This window comes from Achroia grisella, unplaced genomic scaffold, assembly GCF_030625045.1.
Source record: "Achroia grisella isolate CSIRO2021 unplaced genomic scaffold, CSIRO_AGI_Agris_v1 utg452, whole genome shotgun sequence".
NCBI lineage: Eukaryota > Metazoa > Arthropoda > Insecta > Lepidoptera > Pyralidae > Achroia > Achroia grisella.
Window position 1 is genome coordinate 58,635 of NW_026712864.1, and position 19,241 is coordinate 77,875.

Consider the following 19,241-nt stretch of genomic DNA (forward strand, 5'->3'; position numbering starts at 1 on the left):
TAAAATATATATACTTATAAGTACATATTTAGTTTTAATTTTATTGCATCTATCAGGTGTAACACTTTAATGTTTAAACATTGTAGTCTTGCATATGTTTTTAATTGATTAATACTATTTTTAACTAAGGATTTTACTATGATATGTATATAAATGGTTAAACCATCATTGAATTTTATCACCAATATACAATAACATGGACTGAATTGATCCAGAACGTACTTGCACTTAGATCAACGCTCCTCTCTCTACACGACTGCCCTTTGACGATAAAATCAATGGGAGTAGTATGGCGGACTACCGGGAAATCCTGAGATAGCTCTGTTCTGCATAACAATCGCTTAACCTGTAAAGCTGTAGTTATCGAATATCTTTATATAAGGATCTCTCTAATATAGAAACCAATATTTGGATGACTTCGGTGAGCAAGCAAGGCAAGGTTTAACACATTTTACACTTTCTGTGGTATCGCACAATACAAACATTTGATACATTTCGCTCTATGCAGACATTATAGACTACGTATATTTTGTATGTATTCCGAAAAAAATATGTAGGTACATTGGTCTAGTATAAGCTTTGTTTACATTGCAAATAGATGGCTCTGTTGTGAGTGACCAGCGTCATTATTTAAGCCATTACTATTTAGTAAAATATTATGAATATAAAATTGAGTTAATTTGGATTAGTCAGCGTTAACTAATCGTAAAATTGATGTCCTTTGGTATATCTCTTTGTAATATTTAAAACAAATATAGAATGCCTGTCTATTTAAATAGTGTACGTTAGTCTACATCTATTATTTTTTCCTTTACGTGACCGTTAGTACTAAAGAAAAAGAAAGATACTGTCTTATACTGGACAATCAATAAATTCCCTTTACTTGGGTAAAGTCGCGGGTATTAAGCAATAGCCTACGCCGTCATACTATAAACTACAACCGCGAATATAATGATAACAACTTTGTTAAGATTTTTTTATGATATTCTTTAATGAGTTGTAGTTTATGAGGAAAACTGAAACAAACACTGAACAAAACAGTCTCGGGAGCGTCATTCATATTTGTTCTACAAGCTAAAAAGAATAATTTTGGCACTCGCCAACTTTTATAGGTCACTGAAATGTTATTTGAATTACGGGCCATTTCGCTGTATTCCTTTATATACTCAGACCCTTCATAAAGGGCAGACAATGAGGGAGGGACCTATACTTCCATTCTTCGTAATTTGAGCTCCATAACCGGCACTAAACCGTTTATGATGCGGCTCTCGGAAAGGTTAAAAACGGCCGGAACGGACTGCACGTAAATCAGTTACAACAAGCTCAATAAAATGATAAAACGAAAATGTTTTTCGTCGTTATGAGAATACAAAGTATGGTACGGAACATTTGCATGTTTAAATTGTTGCTAATGTCGGTACGCTTTTTTATGGTATAAATAAATAATAAGACATTTTATATTTTGAGGTTTCTATATAAGCCGTTTGCCATGAAAGTACAAAACTTTATTTCTTCATTTTATATTAAATTTGCATACATTAAAAAAGAAACAAATGATCCTCATTTTTATCGGACATTATCTATTTTAAGTATGAGTTTAAGGACCGGATTTCGCTGTATCGTTTCATACAATAAATAGACATTTTATATCATCATAAATAAATAATATATATCATATAATAAGTAATGTAAAAACAAAATGGAATATTTGTTGCAAAAGATGTGATATAAAATATAAAAGATTCTTGTACTTTTATACTACTTGACTCTCATATTTTATAATACTTGACCCTCACATTTTTTTTAAAGTAATTTATAAAATGTAACAAATCCTATTAGTATTAATTAATTATTATTGCATACCTACCTCTACTAACTCTTGGTTACATACATTTGCGTTGTATATAAAAACCACATATAAAATCTTGTAATAGAAACAGGTTGTGCGAATTTCATGAAATGGAAGCCCCAAGTCGTGGTCAAGAGCTCTCCGCTCCAGAAATTTCGAGTGCCACTATCAGGCCGTTTTCGCCACTAGACAGAATGTAAGGGCTTAGTTGCTTACGCAAAAACCTTGTTAACCATATGAATAATGCTAATCGGGTTCCTTATATTACTTATAGAGATTCAATTAATAATAATATTTGGTGAAATAAGATTAAAATACCACACCGAAGACCAATTTTATATCAAAGTTAAATAAAAGAGAGAAACATATTACGCTGATCACAAATGTAAAAGGAAAAAGAGATGATGGAATAGCAAACAAGATGACCTCCCTGATGGTAAGTGGTAACAGTCGTCTGACAGCAAACAGCACCACAGACATTACATAATTATGTCAATGCCGCTATACCTTAATGTTATATCAAGCATGCATTGCTATGCCCTACGGAATCGTAGGGCTTGTTATCTTACTATATTATAAAACCAAAAGTTTGTGAGTGTGGATGGATGGAAGTTTGTTACTCTTTCATGCTAAAACTACGGATTTTGATAAAACTTTACAGTAATATAGCTTATACATCAGAATAACACATAAGTTATAATTTAAAAAAGATATTACGTAAACTGGGCGAAATCTAATAATAAATGAGGTAAGTAGTTAGTGTGATGCAGACGAAGTTACGCTTGTACCTATATAATCTGCAAGTTTACTACCTATTCTCATCCTTTCACCGAAACACGACTTACAGTGCATGCTGCTTTGCGGCTGAAATAGGTGAGACTGAGGTAGCCACATCGACGACTATTACAAAGTCTATGTCGGTGCAAAAGTGCAAGCTTTCCATGTGTTGTTTGTGATCAGTTCTATACCTACTACCTACTGTCCCGTATACTATTACTGTCTCACAGAAGTTATTAATGTCAAACTCTGTGAAGATGTATGGTTGTTTAGATGTTTGCACTCGATCACCATTTAAACAGCGAAACGGATTTGAATTACACTTTACCTGTGAGAATGTCAAGAATTTTTTTTTAAAGTAAAACAACGTAGTGTAATATTAAAAAAGAATATAATACCCTTTTTTATTTCCAGTTATAAATAATGAGCAACTAATTGATACAAAAGATATAAATTGTACTAAGAAACGTTTTATGACTCACTTTACATTTTAATTTATTTGTTCCCTTCTACTTTTTAATTTAATGACATAACCCGGAGCTAAAAGAAAAGTTGTAGCTATTGTACTTTGTGTTATAGAACTAGTTTTATTGAATAATGAACAAAATATATAAATTTACATCAATGTACATACTTTAGTAAATTCGGCTTGTGCCACATTGGAGGTACAAAAATCTGTTTACGCGGATGCGATTTGTATATACTATATTATATTATAAACTTTCTAAACTTTCCAAATTTGGAATCAGGAAAACCGTATTTTGATGTTAATATTCGTTAAAATCCGCTTGTGAATAAAAATTACTGGACTAAAGAATCCATTGCTACAAGACTCAACACATTTACCATATCTAGTACAGAACCTAAAAACTGTGAACCTTTTAAAATTATTTAAAATTTCTATTATAATAAGCTACATTTTACTCGTAGTTGTACTATGTACTATAGTGTATTTTGCTATGAAATTATATAGTACCAAGTAGAATTTGAGACTACTACGGAGACCTAAGAACTTTTTATAAAGTTTTTATTATTATAAGGTACATTTTAATTATACTATATACTGTATTGTCATAGTACTATGCTATGAAACTATAGTACCAAGTAGAATTCAAGATATCATATAAACCAACAGAATAATATGACTGCATAATCACCGTAAGTGCTCCGATAATGAACCGCTAATCCTCTAACTAGGAATAGAATAAATTTGCATTGTTAACTGCATTGGCTCCCACATGCACTACATACTAATCTAAATTTGCTAACAGCCTGTGCTGCGTATAATGTATGCCTGATGACGATGAAATATGGAAAAAGGGATGCGAAATCGTCGCTGTTATCAGCAATTACCGCTATAATTTTGTACACTTTATACCCACACGACAAGGGTTATATTTGTATATAAATTAGAACGATTAGGTCTCATAATAATTATAAATAAACCCTTTATGGAAATAAAAGTAATACAACATATAAGTATAAATACAGGCGTACCTATATTGCAAATTGTAACGTTTGTTTTAAAAGGACTGGTGACATACTGTTTTCATTAAAAAGTTATTCAAATTAATTATTTTACTATTACATAGTTTGTTATGATAACGCTGTCACCAACAAATAGCTTTTTGAATATAATGCAAATAATTTTATTGTCATTTATTAAATACAATAACAATGAACACTCTGAATCCATACTTCCGCATTTATAATATTAGTTATTATAAATGCGAAAGTGCTTATCTTTGTGACGTTTTCGGACGGATCTTAATGAGATTTGTCATGCAGATAGATTATATCACGAGGACGGACATATGTTACCTTTTATCTGAAAAAATAATCTGAAAGCCGGTGAAATAGGGGATGAAAGTTTATGCAAATGAAATTGTGAGTAACACTTAGTATAGAGTATTGTACTGTATTCTTCAAAGGATTTAAAAGAATGATGGGGTAACACATAGCTTAATCAAACCCCCAACTAATCATTAATATCCGGACTTAATAAGCAATAACTACCAGTCTACCCTGAAGTTCTCTGAAATTGCAAAGGACCTTTAATTGTATGTTATTTCAACCAATTTCCTTTTGCAAACTTGAATATCGTTTAATGAAAGTGGACAAATGGTAATGACTAACAATATTTCCTTTTTTAATTGCCTTTAAATAGAACACACATAAGTTGTAGTATTGTAATGTTATACAGAAGTTTTTTAATTAAAATCATTACGTTATACGGAACACATGGCATGATTGCATAGCTCGTTACAATAAGCTTAATGTACAATTTATTAAACAACTGGTTTTTCCTGTACTTGATTTTCTATAATTGTTTTTTTTTATATATGGGTATACATACATATATAATGTAATGTGTTTTACAAACTGTTCAAGTGGAACAATGTGTTGGAACAAACTGAAACCAAAATAATGATTTATTTTAATAATTTATTTCATTTCATCATTCGTGTTCTCAAGAGTACGAATATATTTTGTTTCTCTTCTTTTTCTACTGATTATATCCAAATTATTATGAAATCAAATAATTAAAATATAATTTATAATTTGGTTATTTTTAATTATTTCTTCGTTGAGATACACCCAAAAATTTACTCTACTGCGTTGCTCTGAAAATGATTTTAAAATACTATTTATATGATAAATTTTAAACAACTCCTCTGAAAAGAGAGACAACACTTTACGGAATTTTTTTATAAATTAAAAACAATTTTAGTGAATCTCTTTTTTTTTAGATCTGTTAGAAGTGTCTAGAAACTTTTTCAATAATGTACTTTACTCAGACTTTTGAATCAATTGCGAATGCGCACCAAATTCAAATAATGAATGTCAATGACCTATGTTTAATGCACACTTAAGTTAATTAGACGCAGTAACTAGTAAAATCGTTGTATGTGAATAATAATGTCAAATAACAATAAACTAAAGAAAGACAAATAATATAAAACAAAAATGATCATGAAACTGAATTTTTACTGGAGACATAGTTTAAGCCTGGAAATAACGTTTGAAAATTTCGTACCAGATTGATCAAATGACCGCGTACTTTGTTTATGTTTAGTTATCAAAACCATTTGTTACGTAAATTATTTTAAATTTTGCAGAAGGGATAATCAAAATATATAATATAAGAAGAAAATGTAACCCCCATCACATTAATAGATAACTGCTTGAATTTGCATGATTACAAAGAGTAGAAAAAAACATGAAACTATCTGACTTGTTAATGGCATTAAGACTGGTATTGACTGGTATTAAGAGAGACATAAGGCATGAATGAAGTGCTTATCATCTATAGAGAATACAAAAATGGGATGAAAAATAATCGGTTAAATTATAACAGAAGAAATATTATTAAGTATATTAAATTGCAGACATTATAGTATAAATACAATTAACAGTACCTATGTTTATTATCCATTATATTCAACTAAGAGGGTTGGAAACAAGCAACTCATACACACAATGTATCGGGAGTAATACCAGTTCCATTTATAGGTTATAGTTTGTAACGTGTTCGAGTCTAGAACTAGTAAACTAATACAAGTCATAAAAGCAAGTGTTATATCAGCAGCTCAGAGAAGTGAACCCATATTGGCCATACATTAGAAGTGCCGCGTGTTTATATTGCACGATTAGATTTATTGATAGATAAATTACGAGATTGCGTGATAGTGTCGTTGTGGTCATAATTAGATTTGAATTATTATTAACTACGTTTTAGTAAATTAATTAGAACACTATAGGAATAGGTTAGAATATATTTTTTTACTAAAATTAACTCAAACATATGTACTTTTGTATACGTGGACATACTTTTTTTAATTTGTCACTGATTCGGAATGCTCTTTGTTGTAAACAACGGAAACGATTAAGCAACTTGCTTGTCGCTCTTGGAGTTTTATATTTAAGAAAAACTTGTGTTGTATGTACATACATTTATTATGCAACCGTGCTGTTATAATAATGAACCTGATTAATAAAGTTTCAGAATTACTTGTTTGAATGATTATTACTCAAACACTTTTCACGGTTGGTAATATAATATGAAAATGACTGATATTTTTTTTATTTTCATTCTCTCTTCAAGGACGGAAACATCTATAATAAAGCAAACGTGTCGTATAATGGCAGAATGTACGCTCTTTTTCGTTACCTTATGCAAGTTTCACTATAAAGTGTAAAGTGTTACATTAGCGCGACCTCGAAGGTTGACAATGACAATGCCCCTGACTAAGCTATCTGAGATAAAAGTCGTGAAGATATTATTTTGTTGTCTCCAGAACTGTGACATTCCGGCTTTACCTCGTTCACCTGTAGCAATAATAAAACATTTCAACAATAACGCGCATTCGCTGGCCAAACTAACATATCTCCATTAAGAGAAACGCAAAGAAAGGCGTGCGTCGGGTGGCAATGCTTTAATTGCGAGTGTTTATCGCAGCTATTACTCTTTAGGTCGGGCTTAAATAGCGCTCATACGTCACCCACACCGTGTAATTATTTTCCACGCGAAACAGTCGAAAAACGTTAAGTGTACCGTCTTTGGAACGAGATACGGTACGTGAAGGGAATGCCTTAATTTGTCTATTTCCCAAGTTCATTTATTCATGAATTTTCAACGAACTTTCACGTGCCTTGGTATATTACCTAGCTAACTGATTATAATTAATTATGCACGTAGTTGTTATTACACTCAACCAGTGATAATAAAATTCAGCACAGATGAGGTATGTACAATCCTCGTATTTTATGTTTCTCCCTCGCATATCCTGTACCAATATAAATACAATTCCCTTTGTTTTATAATGAATATAAAACTAAACAATATTTAATAAATAAAACTATAGTTAATTATCATATTAAAGAAAATATTTTGTATTTTGATTTCTTTTTTATGACACCTTTTTTTGGGAGTGTTGGATATCGTCCAAAAATAACCCTTTAACGTAATTTTTACCTCCTTTGTACTACATGTTTGTCTCTGAGCAGACAACTCTTTCAATTCGATTGTATTTATTATGTGCATGTTACGTGATGTGATTTTAAACCGATTTCATTCATTGTATACAAAATGTTTTGTTCCATATTAAAGTAAAAAGTAATAAACTAGCTTATTTTTACATTTTCCTAACTCATGTGAATGTTCAAAGTATAAAAAAATATGTGAACTATCTGGAAACTAAAATCTGTTAAAATATAATGTGAAACGGTATAAAGGCTAGGTTACCAGTACAATTTCTGATATTAAAAGAATAAGTAAGACTTAATTCTAAAATATCGGACTTTTATGAACTATGTGTATCAATGTAAAGTTGACTTTCTAGGTCATAATTTAGTGCCAAAAAGACCAGCTAGAAGAGAGATATTAGAGATATTACTAAATATACATATGTGCTGTAGGGGTCCGTATCCGTACATTTGATTGATAATGACACAGGTAACATAATATTACATAATAATGACAAAATGATAATGTTTTTGAAAAGTGTTGATGATATACGGGGATGATAAAATTTTATAAAATATATATATAAATATACATATATAAAATATGGTTATAAGCGACTAAAATGTCCATGACAGGACATGAATAAATGATTTTTGATTTGATTTGAAAATTTAACAATATTGTGAGTACTTGTTGATACGCACTGATTTTACTACTTTTTAGTAAAGTGATACGGATGCATATAAGACACCGTGTATAAGCAATTTATGTAAAGATATATTATTGCACGGTCATCCTATACAGATATTACTATAACGGAAGTCCAATCAACGAAAAATTAAATATATATTTGGTATATATTTAAAAAATCTTATAGATTACAAAATGTTTCTCAATATGTGACTAATGACTGTAAATAGGTACAAAGAAATAATTCTTAATTACAGATATATTATACAGACTCTCTTTTATATTGTGGGGTCGGTAACAATAAATGTACAAAATAAATGCACTATTTTGTATGAACTACTTCATTTCATCCTCACGTCACATCTTACATATCTATATTTACACACACATGCAGCATTATACTGTAGAACTCTTTACTTCTTAACAGTCGATACTCGTTGGCTTTATTGCGAAACTTTCGCAAGCATTCCTCTTTTATTACTCCAATTTTGTACGACTAAGCCTATTCTGGTATGGAGGGGTGACTTCAGAGGCGGACTTGCAGTATTTGAGTAACCAGGGCGCCTTATACATAATAACCTCGTAAGAGTAAATTAAAAATTACTGACAGTGATTTTCTGCAACCTTTATTATAATTTTGTCCTCATTCTGACGAAGATTGTTTTAATCAACCAGATGTTGTGTTGAACGTTGCTATTTTTCCCTTGTTACGCCACTGAAACTCTGTGCGATCTTTATTATTTAGATTTTCACGTTTTCAATCGTTTGCGTCGTCTATAAGGTATATCCCCAGAGCCTCGACAAATCGTCGGTAGGCTAGCTTTAAAAGCAAATTGTTGCCGGTGTCAACTCACAATATATTTCACTTCCAAACCACTGAGATATAGCCCGGAATTGTGATAAGCAAATGGTGCATTTGTGTTATTTATTCTGCCAAATGGCTTATGTGTTGCCATAGTCTGACTGCTGTAAACCTGATTTAAATTGTTCTTATATATTATAACGTTAACATAATAGTTGAATTGGACATATTGAAATTCATACAGTAGTTTCTGACATAAACGTAACAAGTAAATTGTTTAATTTAACATGTCAAAATTGCGAAAAGGAATTAATAAAACTTTATAATTTTAAACTTTAAACTTTATAATTAAGTTATAAAAAACGCAAATGCAAATGAGTAAAATTTTAAAGTCAATTTATATTCGTGAAAATAATATACTTGTCCGTAACATTATTGTGTTTGTTTTTTTTTTCAATTCAACAGCCTACCCACCTTATGGTATAGAGAGTCACCATTGTCTATATACATGAATAGCACTATGGATACCACGTTAACATATGAGGCACCTGATACCACTCTTTCGCTGTCATTCCAGAGGACTACGATCATGCACTGCTTTATCTCATCATTCAACCGAAATACAGCGTACAAATTAAGTTGCATGTCTGCCGAAATATGTAGATATAGATTCAGTTACCTACATAGACAACTTTTTACCAAATCAGTCTCGGTATAAAATTGTTATATAGAAATTAAATGTCATATATATATAAAAAGGTTTATTTTGATTATGTACAAAATAATTTGTTGTATTCATTACTTATTAACTTCTTCAGATAATTTTTTTTATCATTGATTCTAATTGCAATATAAATAGGAATGGTATTGATCTGTTGACAGAAAGTTAACGAGTTCCGGAAACTGAAATTACCCAACAATTTGCAAGACAAGAAAATAGAGGGACACCTACCATTAAACCGTCAACGAGTGATCGATTTAGAAATTACAAATATTATAGGTAATTTCAGGTCGTCGTGCATTATAGGTAGTAGATATTTATGTGCTATCTAAAATTTTAAAAAATCCTGCACAGTATTTTGTAATAAATGTTACAGCTATAATTTATAATAGCCTAAAATTAAGAATAAACAAGATATAAATAAATAAATAAACCTGGACAATTAACACAGCGCCATCTAGTCCCACGGTAAGCAGAGTTTGTGTTATGGATATTAGACAACTGATATAAATATTTACATATTTTTTATTGTATATACATACATAATATACACAGCAAACACCCAGACCGATTCAAACAATCATATTCATGAATACAAATATTTGTACCGTGCGAAGAATCGGTTCCACGACTATCGGAAGTAAAGCGATGTACTAAATAGCTAGACCACCGAGGTCCTCGTCGAGATACAACAATAAAAAAAATATTTACTGTTCATATAAAAGCATGCCTGTCTGACGTAAAGTAAGATCTAGAGTACAATAGTTTAAACCTATTAGAGATTTAATAAAAGTCCTATTTTACCTATCTATATCTATATGTAGGTAAGTATTCCAATAAAAATTGCAATCCCAACCCAACTCGTGGATCTCAATCGGGCATATTAAATTAGGGACGATAGCCACGAACTATTTAGTAAGTAGATACCTACCTATTTGATTTATAGTTATAGTGGTAAATCAATATGGAAAGGGCTTTATATTTTATGTTTACACATTACACAATACATAAATGTATGTAGCTATAAAGTTAGACGAGGAAAGTGCAAAAACTAAGTTATAAAAGATATTGTTATCAAACTCCCTCCTGTACTACTAATGAAAGATCATCTGTAATGTTATTTTTGTCGATTGTCTTAGCTTTTAGGATACAAATGATACATAGAAATACATTATTTTATACCACAATGTTATCAATACATTATTATATACTTCAAGCATACAATTCTTCGGTCGGTCCATTCTGGTCGGTCTATTTTGATATTACTATATGTAACTCATAATTATTACATTAAAGGTAGGTATTCTATTTTTTATCTATTTCTGTGACCAGTGGTGCCATAAAAATGTATTATGTTTACATTTACATTACCCATATATGTTTATATATCTATAATATGTAGGTATTTTAACTTGGATATCTTTCCGGCAAACTTTACATTTCTCATAAAGAAAAATTTCCCAACATATCACTTGCATTATCTGAGCCCATTTCAAGTTCCATCTTTTACTTCAAGACTTGATATATTACCCCTTTTTTAGGATAACTTACACATGGTTTTTTTCATTAAGTAACTTTAGGGCTTTATGTAATCCTTACCTATAATGTCTAAATACCTATATCAATGTAAAGGTTTGGTTATCAGTACATTAATTAAGATAAATTGAAAAAAAAAACAAATGTAATAAATGATGCAAAACTTTTAGCAATAATTATTACAAATATAATTAAATGAAAGAGTATTTATATAATATATATACTATCATGACATAGTATATATATTGTACTTTTATTAATACTTAACCAGTGGCATCAATATAAAATCTCTGTACTTACTTAAATGTAATTGTGTGTAAGCTTAGCTTTTATTCTTCTGTTATCTGTTTGCTTATTTTCAGAGAGATATAGAATATACGATGTATATATATATTCTTTAGTTATGCTTTATATCAGATATACTGGCTAGTTACTAGAAGCAAAAACCTGAGTAGAGAACCAAAAGATTGTATGATTAACGTCGGTTAATAAAACAATATTTAAAAGAACAGTAGTGATTGAATTGTATTGTGTCGGAGCTAACTGTAATTAAATGAAAAATAAAATCTCCGTGGACTGTAATACCTGATGGAGTAATCAGAGTGGCGTTTTGTCGACTGTTACCATTATGATGTACGTAATACTCGACTTGCTCGCATTTCACTGAGCGTGTGCGAATTGCACGTGGCAAGAGGTAAGCCTGCAGCCGTCTCTCGGATTAATTAGCTTTGTTAACATCACCAGTGACGTGGTCGGTAATTTAATATAATTTTTTGCTCGAAGCACTGAGTTATTGCGACACGAAATTATTTCATTTCGTATGCCGTTTTATTGTACGTATATACCTATAGATACTATCATCATCATATTATTATTTATTACTATTATATCCTTCATATAAACATAGTTTTAATATTACGTGAGTCTTATGAAATATATACGTAGATAAAGAGTCTACAGTCTTTTTTTAGGTGAAAAAAGAAATTTTGCCCAAGATCAAGTATTATCAATTACTACTTTTAATTAGACGAACTGTCAGCATGCTTGGTAATTTATTGTAAAATAATACTTATTTGTGTAAACTTACTTAAATAACGATACTAAAAATGTTGTATCAATTAATTAAAAATGTATATAGCAATTTTATCATTAACATTTACAAAATTTCTGTTTAAACCTATTCACTTTGAGTTCACGGCAAAAGAACTCGTAGAGAGTTAAGCTCGCCCGTTGTACCTAACTTTCATCTCACTAAGTTAATGTAATTAGTGTGTGCATCAACAAATTATTAAAATTAATATATTTTTCATTTAGTAAATTACTTTTTGCCTAAGCGACCTAAGGAAATAGGAATCTAGTTATCTTCAAAGCCCACATGGTAAGCCGTGTCCACAATACATCCCCATTGTCCAAGCAGGTATCCGATGTCCTCCGTACTCCGTCGACGAGACAGTGACACGGGTTGGGAATCAACCAGAATACCCCATCCCACCCACAGCCTTGATTATGATAAACGACTTATGAAATTAAAACGGTCGCGTACAACAAGTTGCCACTGAAATGAATAAGCCCTTTGTTGAGATTCATTTCGTTGACAAATCGCTCGTGCATATTGTCTGTTAAATGAAATGGGCCGACAGCCATAGAAATTGTTTCTTAGAAGGCTATCCAACGGTAATACGTCAATCGTGAACGTTGCGTGTACAGTTTTAACTGAAATAGCCCGCTGAATATACAATGTACACATGCTATATGGCAGCTATTTGTTTCTTCGTGTTCGCTCTTTACTTTGAAGTGGTAGAGGATTGGCAATTTCCTTGAAAGAAAAATTGCCAAGTTCGAGTTGTATATTAGATAAAATAAATAGATGTTACCTACTGAGTTAATATCTCAATTATTTGTGAGAATCTATATATTTTATATTTTATACTTATTTATTATTTTTGTACAATTATTTATTTATATTTCATAATAAATTATACCTGATAATGTAAAAATTAGTAAGTATTTCTAATAGTAATAATAACTTTCTTGTGAGTAATAGATAAATTGAAAGTTATTTAAATGAAGAGTAGAGACATAATTAAAACATCCATCATCAACGACATGCTGTTCTTTAAAATATGTTGAGCTGCTCATACTCATACATAGCGCGTAACTTTGCACATACTCATATGTGTACACATGCACCCGAATATATAAATAATATCAGATTAAGATTTATAAACCACACATGGTATAAATCGTGTCAACAAATTGAGTTCCGAATCGTCCGGTCACGTCACGTCTCGCGTCGCGGTCGAAACGAAATTGAAGGGAATGTGCTACATATAATAATGCGCATAATAACCATACAAAAGCGTTAACATTTCATGAGACGGCCACTTTAGACGCTTACCCCCTCACCAATAAAAATGATACACATGTTAATAAATATTTTTTTCTCGTTTTATTTCGTAAAGATGATTTTTTATGCGGCTTACAGATGTGACCATTAACTATTTTTATTGAGTTGGGGACTAGTGATCCGATTATGTTTACACTTTCGAGTGTCTAGACTTATCGTAAATTGTTGTATTCTTGTGAGTCACTGCCACACATCGACCTGAACTGTAATCTTATAAAATATATAGTTTTACAACTAACCCTCTAATAAATATATATTTATATACAAATATACTATGGTAATACTACTTCATAATATACTATAGGTGCCCACGTCCTTTTATTGATATAAATTTGATTAATTAATAAAATTCACTAAATTATTTAATTCCCCTCTTGAAGGGTGTTGTCGTTGGCTTTCTTTATCCAATATGTTGTTAATTAATATATTGCTGTACCCTGTTATGCAAAAATTTCAGTCTAACTTCTACTTACATTCAATATTTGTAAACTTGCAATAACTCGATAAACGATCAAGTATTTGTAGCGCATAATAGACTCTCAGTCCGTAACTAAAACGAACCTAATTACAGTAACTAAATCACTAAATGTTGTAGCTGTATCTATATTTATTATAAAATAACTTGTATAATTAGCTATTTCTGGAACAAATATTGATAGTTTACTTTAATTTTTATGACTGGTTAATAACTGTCTCCAATTGCATAAAAATATACGTATACGTAGGTACTAAGTACCTACTCGTTTATTCGGCAACAATGAACATTGTAACTCCACGGCATAAGTTTGTGTAACCTCCAAGAATGTTTTCTGCTGTCGCTGAAATGCGTGGCAGGGTAATAAAAGTAACGTACACAATACCACTACAACGAAAATGTGAAAGTTAAATAATTTTAGACACATTTCTATTTTTAGGAACTAATGCGACAAACAAGCTTCATCTTCTTTATTTATTTCGAATGGCAGACTAGCTCAAGGCCCGCCTGATGGTAATCATCAATCGTCGCATATATACATGCACATCAATCACTATACGGACATCATTTTATGATATAACGCCCATAATAATAATATCTCACGACAATTCACACAGCTTGTGTTATGGGTGCTAGACAACTGATATAAATACATAGGTGCATTTTTTTTATAAATATATACATAATAATATTATACATATATGTATATTAAACCACCCAGACGGATATAAATAATCATATACTTGAATACAAATGGACCGGGGACGGAATTGAATCCCCGACCATTGTATGTATGTAAGGCGGTGTGCTAAATGAACAAGGCCGTCAGTATGTAATACTTCTTCATTACCTTTCCTGAGGACAAACATGTCATGCCTTATCCTGTGATGTCGCTGAAGTAGGAAAAACACACCACACTGATATACGATTTTAACAAAGTCTACATTGGTGTCCTAATGGAGAGTACTAACCGTTGTAATTTATTTGATTTGAATGTATTATACGTAAATAACAGCTACACTTACTCCCTATAACAAAGTGTTGGCCTAAACCTCGAATTTACGAAGGTACGCCCCAAAGGGATTTCCTGCGTGCCCTTACTTTGCTTGCAAATTTTCAGCTCCCTTAACCTTTACTTATCAGATATTCAAGTTATAGTTAGTTACTGTTATATACAGTTTCGTAATAATGAATTCAACTTATTATAATATTGTGATCAAGTAATCAATCTAGAAATTCAATCTTTCGATAATTAAAAATAAGTACAATAAAAGTCTTACAGAGTAACTATAAAGTAACATTATATCCCAAAGAGTTGTAATTAATAAAAAGCTCTTGAACTATTTAAAAAATTCTTGCCTATCTAATTGAATTTTATTTGATGGCTAATAAAAATTCAAACTTAATTAAACTTTGCTTTATTCATCGTGAGATAAATTGGAAATGCCAGTATTGGCAGCAACAATGGGGCGCCGGGGAAAAGTGCAAAGGTAGATAGATATCCGCTAGGAGCGATCACTGACGTCGCGTCGCATCGGTCCAATAACTTTGACGTCGATATCTCTGCGCCCTCGCCTTCGCCCGCGCCCACGCTCGAAGCCCGCGCCCGCTCCCGCTCCCGCTGCCGCTTACTCGACCATACCCGCCCTCACAAATTTTCGGCCGAAGCGGACTGTAGTTTGTTTTCTTTGTGTCATTTCCTTATCGTTCTGCCAAAATACGTTTCATGACTGTTACGTCAGCCGAAACATACTTCAGGTGAAAATGTAGTACGCTCGTTTAGTTTTGATTGTTTTGTTTTGATATGGATTGTTGAGTATAAAACTAGTATTTTACTTTTACTCTATATTTTATTTTGACAAATTTCATATACAACGAAGTAACACAATATATATAAGAAACTACGACTTATATAAGATACCTAGACATAACGTTATAAGTCTAGAACTACATTCAAATTAGATTAGATATAAGATATTATTAATTGATACACATATATGGACATAACTTACTTTAAAATACATTTCAAACTATATTTATTTAAGCCATATAATAATTTTATATTATGATTATAGTTCTAATATATGTAGTATTATTAAAAAATTGTAAAGCATAAGTTTACAATTGAAAAATAGATTATAATTATTCATATGCAAACTTGTATTCTTGAAATTGTAATTTCCCATATAATAAGTACCTACTCAAGTAAGTAAAAAGATAAAGAAGCATAAAAATGTCCACCTCCAAATAACGTCCACAAAATGCAACATGAAAGTTGAATTATTTATAAAAAATCTATTTAAATTACCGCACAACTGTTCGTCGCAGGTAACCGCAATATTACCAGAAATATATTATTTGTACGGGCTACATTTCACTCTTTCCAGAACGTTTTTATTGGTTATTTAATTTTATAACACTTTAATATGTATTTTAGGGTTTAAAATTAATTTATTTTTGTAATGCTTGTCATTTTAAAGCTGGAAATTATTTTAAATTAATATAAGATTAAAATTAGTAGTTAACACAATGTAATCACTAATTCGCGTAATTAGTGATTACATTTTTTAACAGTAGTAGTATATCCGCTGCCGTGTTAGCTTTAGTGATGATTGTTTTTCTATAAATTTTTGTTTTCTGTTTATGATGTATATTTAAAAAAACTTCATTATTCTTCAACCATAGTTAATGTATGACTACACACATTTACTTAACATAGAAAATACTTAAAATTTCACCATTACAGACTTATGCGCAAGTATTTGTATGACAATGTAGTGTTAAGTTGTTAAAATAACTACAATTAGGTTGTATACAGTAATATCTCAAAAGCAAGTGTCAAGACGTTGAAAGTGGTTGTCACCACGTGCATATGCCCGACAGTGCTCCATGCAGCGAAACAACATCTATTTGATTCTTATCTCGGCCCCCTAACCCCTACCACTATGGCCCACTCCGTGAACAAAATATAAACAGGTAAAATGTTTTCTTTGTAAAGAAAAAGTCCATCGCAGAGACAAGATCGACTATCTTTTTTCTAATAGGTACTCGTATGAGCGAGCTGTGTTCACGACCTCTTTTCATTTACAATTTTTTACTTTCCTTCATTTCTTTCGCAAAGAAATACTACACAGATGATAAAAGAATATGTAAACGAAGATATCACGTATCTTAATACATTATATTGAATTTTGTGAAATGTATGAATAGTAACTATCGAAGTGAAACAATATGTACATATATATGTATATTAAGATGTATATATATGGTAGTCTTTAACCTATGGATCAAATCAGTATTTTCTATGTAACTTTAATAAATACAAAATAATTTATATTTATTCTATCTAATAATTATCATAATAATATTAGTTGTCCGAAAATAGATAAAAAATTAATAGACACCTAGCATTTCACCTATCACATATTCAAATTACACATAAAACACATACACTGCACTGGTCCTTGCATTGCATATACCAGCCTGTATTGTATAGCTTACGGTATCCTAATCTGAAGTAGATATAACGGAAATATATTTTATTAGTCTTTATTTAGGATATAAATTCTCCAATTTCTTCCAATTCTTATTCTAATAACAATAATTTTAAAAATTTTAGTTTATTGGTATTTCGAACTTAGTTAAGTAGTAAGTACATATATTTTAATCTAACAATCATACTGATTAAGCGCCCACCAAGTTTATAAAAAAATAGTTTAGGTTAATACATATTATTATATTATGAGTACCTATGTTGAGGTTAATGAAAATTAAAACAATAATACAAATAATAATATATAACTATCTTACTCTACTTATCGAGGTGTAGGGTAGATGTTCTAATCCTAAACAACTTCAGAGAATTGAACAAAGTTTTTTTTCACTTTATCTAATCTATGTTAATTTAATTTAGCCTTTGTAACAATAAAAGTGCTCAAGATGTCCATCAATGAGGAGGGAAGAAACGGTGGGTACAAAAGGCAAATTCTTTTGCGTCGCCATTGCAAAGTTTAGTTAGAAAATGCCAATAAACAGGGTGAATTCGTCCAGTGACTTGAATAAATTGCGAATTTTATAGAACTCATCTTGGAAAATGTTTCCAAAATCATAGCAGACAATAAAAGTTTTATTGGCTCGCTATTGTCTCGCGGGGCGGCATAGGTGACTACCTAGTGCGGGTAGGCGAACAACAATACCATATCATCAGTCTTACTTTCCTCAAAATTTGGTCAAAATTTCCCCAAAATTCATCGTTTGTATAAACACCCTCCCACTAAGTAAAATCATATTAACGAGATCATTTAACAATATATTAAACTGTCATAATATGTGCGTCCCAAGACTTGAGTTCCTGTTTTTTATCCCCCAAAATGTTTTGTATTTAGTGTGGCCTAATAAAATTCACTTTAATTCTTTTTGTTTGCACACATATCCCTCCAATTTTTGCTAAATTTACATTTTCCCCATGGCTAGAAAAACCCTCCAAAAGGGCGGTTACCCCCACTCTGGTATCACTGCAGACGAAGGACGAGGCAAACATAACTAGCAAGCGAAGCGAAACCCGTTCCGCGTTTCGAACTTCGCTCCACTCTCCGCTGGTCAAGAGAACTTGTATAATTTTTACGACACGCCCTATGCGATCGGACAATGTTCCTGCGATACCAAACTTTTAAGAAATGCTACGCATTTGAATTCAGAACTTTGCATTCAAAAATATTTGCTATTATAAAAATCAACATCCTATCTACGTTGGCAAAAATTTATTTTTGCAATTTGAACTGAAACATTATTGTTTACATAATATGTTTTTCCAATATCTTTATTAAATTGAAAATTTGGTATATATAGATGAAATGGAATTGCAAATATAACAAACAGAAAATATTATCACAAATAACACAAATACTATGAAGGTAAGTATTCCAAACATGCAATTGAACAATTTTGATTGTTTTTTCATATTACTACTATATATTTACATGAAAGAGAATTTCTGGAATGATTCTAGCCTAGTCCTG